Genomic DNA, 11,441 nt, shown 5'->3' with positions numbered 1-11,441 from the left:
TTAACATTTGGAGCACAGATTCCCCATCATGCAGTGCTCCCCTGCTTCTCTGGTCCCAGAATTCACTGCAGTCTCTGCTTCAGGCTTTCTGTTCTCCATCTCTCATGTAAATGAATGGTCATCTGGTTCCATCTCAGATGTAAATGAGACCTAGGGCAGTTGGTTCACTCTTGTCACCCTTATCTTGAGGGTCTTAGGTGTGTCTCTCACTGCATCTTAATCAGTTTTGTTTAGGTAGAGGAGGGGAGGGGGGGGGTGAGTCCTTTGTGAGTCAGACAGACTGCATCCTGTGCCAGGGTTGCCCAAGAACACACAGCTGAGACGTAACACCTTTTTCATATAATCTTTTTTACAATACACATAAGCCTCCCTCAATAGGCAGAGAAATATGCAACCTGCAGCAATGTACGCAGTGGCTGTTCTCCTAACACTGTCCCCTCTACCTCCTCTGTCCCTTCCTTCATTTTGTATTCAAATCATTCTCTCCATATTATATATATTATTATACTTGCCTATTAGAAACCACTCTCTTCTTCTGAGAGGGAGACTTTGGAATATATGAAGAAAAGCAGTCTCCACTATGGGGATTAATATGCATTATATCTAGCTGATTGCTAAGTACTGTATGCATGTGTCCCCAAGTCACTTTCTATATAAGTGATACACAGGTGTCAAAGTACAAGTGGTAAGGAGAGTGAAATTATGGAAGAACTGTTTTCATCTAAATATCGGGAACTGGCTGAGGCCACATGCTCCAGGACCATGGTTGTCATGGGTGACTTCAATTACCCAGACATCTTGTGGGAGGATCGCTCAGCAAAATCTGAGCGGTCGCAAAGCTTCCTCTCATGCGTGGATGACCTCTACCTGACTCAAGAAGTCTGTGGGCCAACGAGAGGCAAAGCGCTGCTCGACCTGGTACTGGCTACTGGGGATGACCTAGTCAGCAACCTAGTCATCGATGGGAAGCTGGGTGACAGTGACCACGAGCTGATCACCTTCACCATTCACCAAAAAACTGGCAAGCCAGTCAGCAACACGGAAGTCCTTGACTTCAGGAAAGCCGACTTTGACAAGGGTCAGTGACGCCCTAAGGGACGATGACCATGGGTTGAGGGGAGTTCAAGAAGAGTGGTTGCTCCTCAAGGGAGCAATCCTCAATGCACAAACTAAGTCTATTCCATCTCGGAGGAAAGGCAGCAAGAGGGCACAGCAGCCCCCCTGGCTCTCCAGGGACCTAGCAGACCTCTTGAGGCTAAAAAGAAAGGCCTACAAAGGATGGAGGATGGGAGTCACCTCCAAGGAGGATTATTCTGAACTGGTCCGGTCCTGTAGGGAGCATACCAGGAAAGCCAAGGCTGCAACTGAACTCCAACTAGCTTTGAGCATCAAGGACAATAAAAAGTCCTTTTTCAGATATGTGGGGAGCCGGCGGAAAAGCAGGGGCAACGTTGGACCCCTGCTGAACCAGATGCGGCAACTGACAACTGACACCCAAGAAAAAGCCAACCTATTAAATAGGTACTTTGCGTCGGTCTTTCATCAGTCCCATGGGACGCCCATGCCCGCTACGGGACAGGGAAGTCCGGGTGAGGGTGATCCCCTGCCCTCCATTGATGCTGACTTCGTGAAGGAACATCTTGAGAAGCTGGATACCTTCAAGTCAGCTGGCCCTGACAATCTTCACCCCAGGGTGCTCAAGGAGCTGGCGAGCATCATAGCCCAGCCTCTAGCACGGATCTTTGAAAACTCTTGGCGCTCTGGTGTAGTGCCCGAAGAATGGAAGAAGGCCAATGTGGTGCCTATCTTCAAGAAAGGGAGGAAAGTGAATCCGGCAAACTATAGGCCCATTAGCCTGACTTCTATCCTGGGGAAGATCTTAGAAAAGTTTATTAAAGAGGCCATCCTTAATGGACTGGCCGACGCCAACATCTTAAGGGATAGCCAGCACGGGTTTGTTGCGGGTAGGTCTTGCTTGACCAATCTCATTTCCTTCTACGACCAGGTGACCTATCACCTGGACAAGGGAGAAGAGATTGATGTCATATATCTTGACTTCAAAAAAGCCTTCGATCTGGTTTCCCATGATCACCTCTTGGAGAAACTGGCCAATTGTCGCCTTGGGTCCTCCACGATCCACTGGCTGGAAAATTGGCTCCGTGGTCGGACCCAGAGGGTAGTAATTGATGGAAGTCACTCATCGTGGTGTCCTGTGACCAGTGGGGTCCCCCAAGGCTCTGTCCTTGGACTCATACTGTTCAACATCTTCATTAATGATGTGGACACTGGAGTCAGAAGCGGACTGGCCAAGTTCGCCGATGACACCAAACTTTGGGGCAAAGCATCCACACCAGAAGACAGGCGGGTGATCCAGGCTGACCTGGACAGGCTCAGCAAGTGGGCGGACGAGAATCTGATGGTGTTCAACGCCGATAAATGCAAGGTTCTCCACCTTGGGAAGAAAAACCCACAGCATCCTTATAGGCTTGGCAGTGCTATGTTGGCTAGCACTATGCAAGAAAGAGACTTGGGGGTCATCATTGACCACAAGATGAACATGAGCCTGCAATGCGATGCTGCAGCTAGTAAAGCGACCAGAATGCTGGCTTGCATCCATAGATGCTTCTCAAGCAAATCCTGGGACGTCATTCTCCCATTGTGCTCAGCCTTGGTGAGGCCGCAGCTGGAGTACTGCATCCAGTTTTGGGCTCCACAATTCAAAAAGGATGTGGAGAAGCTTGAGAGAGTCCAGAGAAGAGCCACGCGCATGATCAGAGGTCAGGGAAGCAGACCCTACGATGACAGGCGAAGAGCCCTGGGGCTCTTTAGCTTGGAAAAGCGCAGGCTCAGGGGTGATCTGATGGCCACCTATAAGTTTATCAGGGGTGGCCACCAGTATCTGGGGGAACGTTTGTTCACCAGAGCGCCCCAAGGGATGACGAGTAGGTCGAACGGTCACAAACTACTACAAGACCGTTTCAGGCTGGACCTAAGGAAGAATTTCTTTACTGTCCGAGCCCCCAAGGTCTGGAACAGCCTGCCACCGGAGGTGGTTCAAGCGCCTACATTGGACACCTTCAGGAGCAAACTGGATGCTTATCTTGCTGGGATCCTATGACCCCAGCTGACTTCCTGCCCTTTGGGCAGGGGGCTGGACTCGATGATCTTCCGAGGTCCCTTCCAGCCCTAATGTCTATGAAATCTGTAAGACCAAGCCAGGAACCATGAGCAAATCATAATGCAATGTCAGCCTGTGGCTACTAGATAATTCCAGGTGCATCAGAGAAAAGATTTTGGGACCCCAAGAAATTGTCCCAATATGAAACAATTCCACTGGCTCGTCACTCATTCCATCTGTGACTTGGGCACAATTCTCCACTTTACATCTATGCAAAGATCATGTAAGACACCACCCCAGCCAAATGGCTTCCCCCTGTGGCAGTGTATGTGACCACACAGGATAAGAGAATCCAGCCCTTGTTATGAAACCCTCTCTGGTGTTGCTCCTATCTAATTCTCGGCTCTCCCCTCTTTTGCGCCCCTTGCTCACAGGTACCAGCTGTCCCTGTCATCATCTCCACCCTCAGTCTCATGGTGTCTCTCCAAATAGCACCCTTGGGTAGTTCTCAGCCTTAGCAGATGCTTTCACTATGGCCATCAACTCCAGTAGCGCTCAAATCAACTTCACAGGAGGCTAGATGGGGTCTTGTATGTGTAATGTTTTTCAGTGGAATTTAAAGGCCATCTTTCATTTTATATCCTCAGCTGTCCCCATTATCTTTCTAATACTGCCAGGTGTGTGAGACAGTTTATTTAGTAGCTGCTTTTACCACATCTCTGGATACATGCCATTCCCCTGCTGCATTGAAAGCTCTTTCTTCTGAAGCACATACTGTCAGCATCAGCCATCCTGCTGTCTCTCCATCTCATCAACTCTCTCTGTCATTTTTCTCTTCCTTTGTCTTAAATTTCTCCCTCTCTCTATTATTAATATTATCCATTCCATAAGGAGCAATTCTGCTTAGTTTATGCAAAAGGTGACATGTAACTACCAACCTATATACAGCATAAGTTCTCCTTTAAAGAAAATCTTGTGTCACAGAATGAGATTTTATTCCCCTGCCGAGCTGTAGAGCAATGCATTCCCTGTACTAAGCCAGTAGTCACAGCCTGGAGACAAAGCACAAAGGCAACTCACATACATGAACAATGTGGCCGTAGAAATAAAAGGCCAAAAAGAAAAGCAGAACCACCATGCCAGGTTGAAATCCATGCAAATAAAAACAAAATACAAAACGATTCATGATTGCTACAGAGCTGGGCTGACAAGAAGCCCAGTACATGGGCACACTGACTTTGTGAGCAAGTGCAGAGCTAGGAATTGAAGGAAATTCATTCATTTTTTTAAACATGTTTCTAATGCTTATCCTATAGGAGCCCACAGGGTTTTGCAAGCAGAACTTAATGGTACCCAACAGAAATATGGCCAGATTTGGGCTGGAACATGGTAGCCATTTATCAATGCAGAGCAGTATCATACCACAGAAAGAGGAAAAAACAGATGAGTGCTGTTCCAGCCCACCTAAGGTAAAAAAATAAAATATATCTTGTGGCACTAAGATGCCCTTTGCCTTCACACTCCATCCCTTTGCTGAAGATATGATGCACCTATGCCTGGCTTATCTATTTAGTGGCAAGATTGTCTACACTCTCAATACTGAGTAGTGCCCAAGATATTGTGATATATGCAACATGGTAGCTTCTTAGACATAAGAAACATTATTCCCTAAGAAATTTTCCACCTGTTTGCAATCACTAACAACACCCAGGGCGCCATATTATTCATTGACTACATTCAGTAGCTCTCTTGTCTCCCAACCACTTCCATTAAGGGGTGGAGAAATTTACCTTTCCTAATCTCTCAGTAATCCATGATAAAGAACCTACTAATGTGCATTAGCAGTCACATTAAGGAACCAATTGAAAGAGGGCTGTTTATTCATTACTTGGTAATGTAAATAGCTTTTTCCCTGACAAAATGTTACTGAGTTCTCTCTGCTCATCCCTAATATTTCCTTTCCCTTTCTTTCTCTCAAGGCCCTAAGTAGCTGCTAATTCTTCTTTCCCAGTTGCTCTTTCATGTTTTAGAAGTGCCAAAGCTCAAACTTGCTAAAGATTTAGACTGTGGACAGGTTTCCAAGAGCTCAACTCAGCTGTTCTGTCAGGAGGCTGGGCATCAGGTAGGCTAACTAGCCCCCAGCTAGCAGTGGTTACCTGAATGGGTTTGGTTGGCAGTGACCTACTACTAACTACTTCTAGCTGGTCCTAGTTGCCACAGGTAACAGAAAGGGCTGTGATCTCTAGTGGTCTGAATATGACAATGTCCAGTCCCCAGGACAAACAACCCAGACCTCCTTCCACTCACCCAATTCTCTTATATCCTCTATGCTTCTATCCACTGATTAACTCCTACTACCTCAGGTCAGACTGGACAGAAGCCCAGCTTCCTTCTTCCCCAAAGGAGTGCCAACTCACCTCCCAGCTGCCAACAGTTGTTCAACCCACTAAGTTAGGCCCAGCACCACCTCCCCCTTGACATTTCCTTGACTTGTGGACCCTTGTAAGTCACTCCAGCCCTGCTGCTAGGGGCTCAGGAAAAGCTGCTTGCCTTTCTGCTACTCTGCTGCTGTTGACAGACAAGGCACTACTCTCGTACTGCCTCTGCCCTGATACAGGGAGACCCAGGGGCATGTGTTTGCCCAGACCTTTTGCTTGTCCTAGAATACCTCTTGCACTAGGGCTTCTGCAGAGGCCCAGCCCTGCACTGCGAGTTCATTACAGAGGTGTTTGAAGACTACTGCATTGACTGTACCACAGGAGAAAATTCCCCTTTGTGATTTCAGGTTTCAGTTACATGGGCACTCTTAGAAGCAGCCCTCATTCTGAAATGGGTGGTTGGCTGTCAGGACAGATGCACCAATGCCAAACCCTCACTGTTGGGGAAATGCAGGTTTGCGCTGGTTATGTTGTTTACCCTTGCTGCCAATCAATGCGTATCTCAGTTTATCCACAGGCCATATCTACCCCTGAAAAAGTGCAGACCTATTAGAGTATCTGCTAACCAACCTGATGTGAAGCAAGGCTTAACATGCTGTGTAGACAGGTGCAGGGTATGTTTATATGTCCAACATCACTTCATTTTCAAAATGCTGGTCTTTATCTGTCCTGAGGGCAATGTCATATTTAAATACTCTCTTAGTTTCTAACCAGGTGCATTTTCTCAGTGTAGCAATGCCAGAAGGGCCACCACCACTACTGCTACACCAGCTGAATAGACAAGGCCTAACAGCATCATATGAATAACAAATGCTCCTTTCCCCTTCCTGGCATAGCATGTGAGAGCGGCCACAGTTCCAAGAACACCCCAAACAGCCCAACACAGTGTTCCCTTCAGGCTGGCTCTGACTCCTGGCATGTAAGGTGGTATATAACTCACTCCGTAGAAAGGTACCCTGAGGTTCAAATGCACAATTGGCTTTTAATGCCACTGCTTATTAATTTGTTGAATGACAAAAAGAATTGCAAGGGCTGGAGACCACAGAGGTAATAAAGGAAGCACTATATTTTAACGTTTAAAAAAAAAAGATATGACATTTCAGCAACTTCCAGTAGGAATGCTTTACAAAAGAGGCTCTGTTTATACTGGCTCTTTAATGCCAACATTTAGTCTCATTATTGTAGATGCTTAAGCAATCGTGTCTTAGGCTGCTTTGTTTTATAACATAACCGATCACCAAAGATAGCAAAATAGAACAGTGGCAGCAATTATGCCAAGGAAGTTACAGAAGCAAGCTGCTAATAGAATTACAGGATGAACAGCAAAGCGATCGGTGGAAAAGAAAAATGCTCCAAAAATATAAAATAATGGCCAAAAATGTTGAGAGAGAAACAATTAAGGTTGCAAAGTCATGCATTCCAAATATAGGGAATGCCAGGATAAAAAACTGCCTGCACAAGCTTAATTTACCTCCTTGTGCTTATGCACTATGATAGTCTTTAATTACATGATTACAGGTTATGTTTTCCATGGGATCCTTCCCTCCTCCTGTGCTCAGGATTGATGGGACACATTTAATGAGGAGCTATTAAGTATTTCTGTTTATTTTTTCTTACTTCTGCGTGGCCCCATGCCCTATTTCTTGCATGTAATCTAAAACCTACCAGGAATACACAATTATTTGCATGGGTGACTGGTGCCTCCTGAGACTGGGGGGGGGGCACAGTTTGTGGGCAGTGGGGTGGCGAGCGGTGACCGCAGAAGCCGGTGGCGGGGGGAGTGGTGACCGCCCGTAGAAGCCAGTGGTGAAGGGAGGCGGGGTGGCGAGTGGCAACCACTCTCAGAAGCTGGTGTTGGCATCAGCGTGGTGAGTGGCAACCCCCTGCAGAAGCCAGCATTGGAGGGTGAGCAGTGACCACCTGCAGAAGCCGGTGGCGGTGGAGGCCATCTCAGGAGGGGCACGTGTCCCCCTGTGCCTGCCCTACCAGTTGCCTATGAGTATTTGTTTCCTTATAGGTGTCTTTTAGGAAGAAAATGCTATCATTGATTAGCTAAGTCCAGGGGGGCCAAGATATGGCTCAGGAGCAGGATCTGGCCTGTTCAGTCATGTCATCTAGACCATGGGGGTCCATATGACAGCAGGTATTTGGCAGCAGGCCAAGTGGTGGCAGAGAGAAACCCCACCCCCAAGGATGTGGAAATTTGACAGTGGGAGGGGCAGCAGTTGCCGCAGCTCTAGGAACTACCACAATTAACACTGGCTCTGAATTCCAGCTCCACAGGCCAAATGATGCAACTTCATGCTTGAATCTGGCTCCACACCACTTGTTTGGCTTGCGGAGCTGTATAATTTGGGCCCCACTGGTCTAGTCTCTTAGACCCAGAACCACAGAAACACTTTGGTACACTTTGGGACAGGGAAAGATTTGGGCACTAAGGTCCAGGAAGTCTTTCCACACAGAAGCTCTTCCTGACCACTCAGGTGTCTGAGAGCTCCTAGCACCTAAGTTGTCACCACTAAAGTTCTCAAGGAACCTACAGTTCTGCGTCTGCATATGCCCAGAGATGCTGTCATTTTGGCAGAGCTGGGCATCTCAGCAGCCATCTCACACTTCACCCAACGTGGAATTCATGTGGCTCTGAGTCCTCTGGGGACATGTCTATGTCACAGCAACAGTGTCCCCAAGTTGGGATGTTCCTGAGTATACCACATCCATCCACTCCCACTGACACCCCCCCCCAAATCTGGATGAGGCTTCATTGGACTAGTTCCAGAGGCTGCTTACAGCCATGACAGTAACAGAGGGCTTCAGAGCAGCTAGTACCATTTGAATGTGCAAGTGGTAGGAGGTGGGTGAGGCATACTTGGGAACATCCCTGAAGGCATGCTGTTGGTGCTGTCACCGCACCCCTAAGGCCTGGATCCAGCAAATATGCTCAGAGTGAATCTAATACTCCCCAACAGCATTGTGTTCAGCACAAAGCACAGCAGGTGGAGGAGGAGGTGGTGGTGTCCAATTTTTATAACAGCCTAGTGACTTCATCACTCATGAGGGGGATTCAAACCTGCCTTTACCACCTCCCAGGAGAGTGCCCAAGTCAACAGACTAGAGAGTAACAAGAGAAAGGGGCACTCTCCAGCCCTACTGTTGAGGCTGGATCACTGTGCAGCCAGGCTTGATGGGGCTAACAAGAGAACTAGGAGGAGGGCTAGCTTGACTGTAGCCCAGCGATGAGGACATCCCCTTGGGGTTGGGAAGGTCCTGGATTCCAGTCCCCACTCTCAGGGCTGCTTGTTCATTTTGTATTGAAAAATACCATAGACAATGCTGGAAGCAGGGACCAGAACCAACCATCTTCCCAAGTGGCTACCCCCATTGCTGGGCTACAAAATCATGGTCCCTTCTGGTGCTCTCCCTTTCTACCCTATGAATTTTGCATGCCTGGCTGCACAGCGGGCAGCTTCAACAGGGGGTGTGTGGGGGTGTGTGCCCCCACACATCTCTTCTATAGCCTAGTAGTTGGTGTGCTTCCTTGGGAGACTTGGGTTTGGCCCTTTCCTTAGGTCTCCTCAGGCTTCTTGGCTGAAACCAAAGGATATTACATTAAAAATGAACACCAGCATTACCAAGGCCAATAATGAAGAGAAGGGACAATTTAGAGGGTTTTTGAGGCTGAGTCTTCTATGTCATATGGGCACCTAAGCCTGAGAATGATGAGGAATTTCAGGCAACCCCTTTCCTTCAGTGGGTTTTTTTTTTGGATGGCTTAGGTATCTTCTGTGCAGTGGCCCAGAAGTGGGGGATTCCACTCCAAGGCCCCTAATTCTCCTCATGCATTGTAAAGGGGACTGAGGTGTCTAACTCTAGCTCATTCCACTCCAAGAGCCCAGCAGTGCATGAAAACTCTGTTGCAGAAAAAGGAGGAGAATCTGTTCTCCATGGGAGGCAGTCAACACCTGTCTCAATAGCCAGACTTGTCACTTCTGTTCCTGTAATCCTGTACTACTCACTCCATGCCTTCCCCGCTTCTGCAACACATGATCTAAGGATAATGCTTTGGGGATACCAATATTCTTATTTTATTCTGAGTCCCTGATATGTACTCACAAGCTTACCTCCATTTTTAGGTAATTTTATATCTGGGAATATACTTTTCAGGTTTTTCAGATGTGAATAGATGCAGGTGTTGCGAGCAGGGACAATGGTCCTCATCCGTGACTGTCCCACGTGGGAAGAAATCTAGCAGTGTGGGGTATGTAACTGGAAAAAAGAGGGAAACTTGTTAAGGGGGATATGTGGGGAGAAGTTTCCCTACTGGGGCTAGGGGAAGGATAGCTTCATTCATTGCATATTCCTGGTTTGTTCCCAAAACAAATCCCATCAGGTATCTCCCAAGAGAACCAGAAGATCTATGGAAAAATACTGTGTGATTATGTAATTAAAATCTGCATCGTAATGCATATGGTGATATCATAGCACAATGCCAAGGGCAAACGTGCACAAGGAGGCCAAGTTAAGGCTGGACAGACCATATTAATTTTGGCATGTCCTAACCTGTGAGTGCCTGATTTGACAACCTTAATTCCTTTTAACATAGCATTTTAAAATGCAGTTTCTTGAGTTTTTAAAACGTTACAACTTGGAAAAAGAAATATTTCTCTCAAGGGCAACCATATTGACCCCTAAGAGTCATTTTCACCATACCTCTGCTACTCCCCCTGCACAAATACCTCCCAGGCAAACTTCCAAAGACCCTTAAAGTTTCTGCTGTCTCTTTTATCTGGAGCAGATGGAGTGTCAGAATTATCTTAACAATCCTTTCTTATAGTATCTCCAACTATTCCCCCCCCCCCACATCTGCTCTTCACTCCCCCAGGGCAAGCTATTAATAAGTCTGTAGTTACCCTTACATGCTAGATGCTCCACTGCTGCCGGAAAGGAAGTTGTATCTGTATCATTGCCTCTCAGGTGCCCAGGCCGCTGCAAATCCTTGTCTATCCTGGGATTGCATTCCTGGGCTCCTAGTGTGGTTGAAGAATAATTTCAGAACCTATGTTCCCAGCACCAGAAACATCTCTGGATGTATAGCATTCCCAGCATTCAACAGTTGGATAAACATTCATAGCCTTCCTGATCTAGGGATTTCATATCCCAATTCAGTCTTCCTTCTTCTTTCTCCAGTACCTACTTTGTTCTCAGGGACTCTGCTGGGTTTCCTTCCCTTTCTTTCTTTCTTTGAGCCATTGTGTTTTCTCCCCCTCCAGTGACCCAGGCCCTATATTTCTTTCTTTCTTTCTTTCCTTTCTTTCTTTCTTTCAAGATGGCCGCCGACAGCTGAAGCCCTTCTAAGCTCCTCCAGCTCAGGTGCTTTCAGCTCGTTGCCTCGCACTCCCTGTCCCCCTTTTCCTGTCCCCCCCCCAAAAAAACCCTTGCCTCTCCCCACCCTGTCCCTGGGGACCCCCTCCCTGCCCCTTCCCCCCACTTTCTGAGCCTTTTTCCCCTGGGCTCTGGCAGCCTCGTTTGCCTCTGCCCCTCCCCCACCCCCGCCTGAGTTGTTCCTTTGAATTCTGCTGCCTCCTTCCCCCAGGGCCCCTTCCCTTGGTCCCTGCCATCTGCCCCTGCCTTGGGGCTTGCCCTGAGCCCCTGCGGGGTTGCTCTGCTCCCCCTCAGGCCGATTTTGGGGCGTTTTCAGCCCCCTCCCAGTCCCAGTCCCCGGGCCAGCCTGAGGCTTTTTTTTTTTTTTGCTGCGCTTCGCAGTTTAACCCTGTCCTGGCGAGGAATGGCGGCTCCTACGCCTGGCAGCTGGCATGAGGATGTCTCTCAGGACCTCCCACTGTCTCATGGCCTGAGGGTTCATGCCCCTCTCCATGTGGGGCTCGAGG

At 47.9% G+C, this 11,441-nt stretch overlaps 1 long non-coding RNA gene across 1 annotated transcript; it reads right to left on the bottom strand.

Moving 5' to 3' along the window:
- Positions 1-8,936: 8,936 nt before the first annotated feature.
- LOC132247691 (uncharacterized) lies at positions 8,937-10,960 on the bottom strand. The gene is made up of 3 exons (XR_009458994.1): positions 10,748-10,960; positions 10,470-10,580; positions 8,937-9,819 (listed from the first exon to the last, which is right to left on the bottom strand). It is a non-coding gene; the product is annotated as an uncharacterized LOC132247691 (long non-coding RNA).
- Positions 10,961-11,441: the final 481 nt, after the last annotated feature.

The sequence above is a fragment of the Alligator mississippiensis genome, chromosome 1 (genome assembly GCF_030867095.1).
Source record: "Alligator mississippiensis isolate rAllMis1 chromosome 1, rAllMis1, whole genome shotgun sequence".
Lineage (NCBI taxonomy): Eukaryota > Metazoa > Chordata > Crocodylia > Alligatoridae > Alligator > Alligator mississippiensis.
Note: the sequence above shows the minus strand (reverse complement) of the source record. Positions and strands in the feature narration are given on the sequence as shown.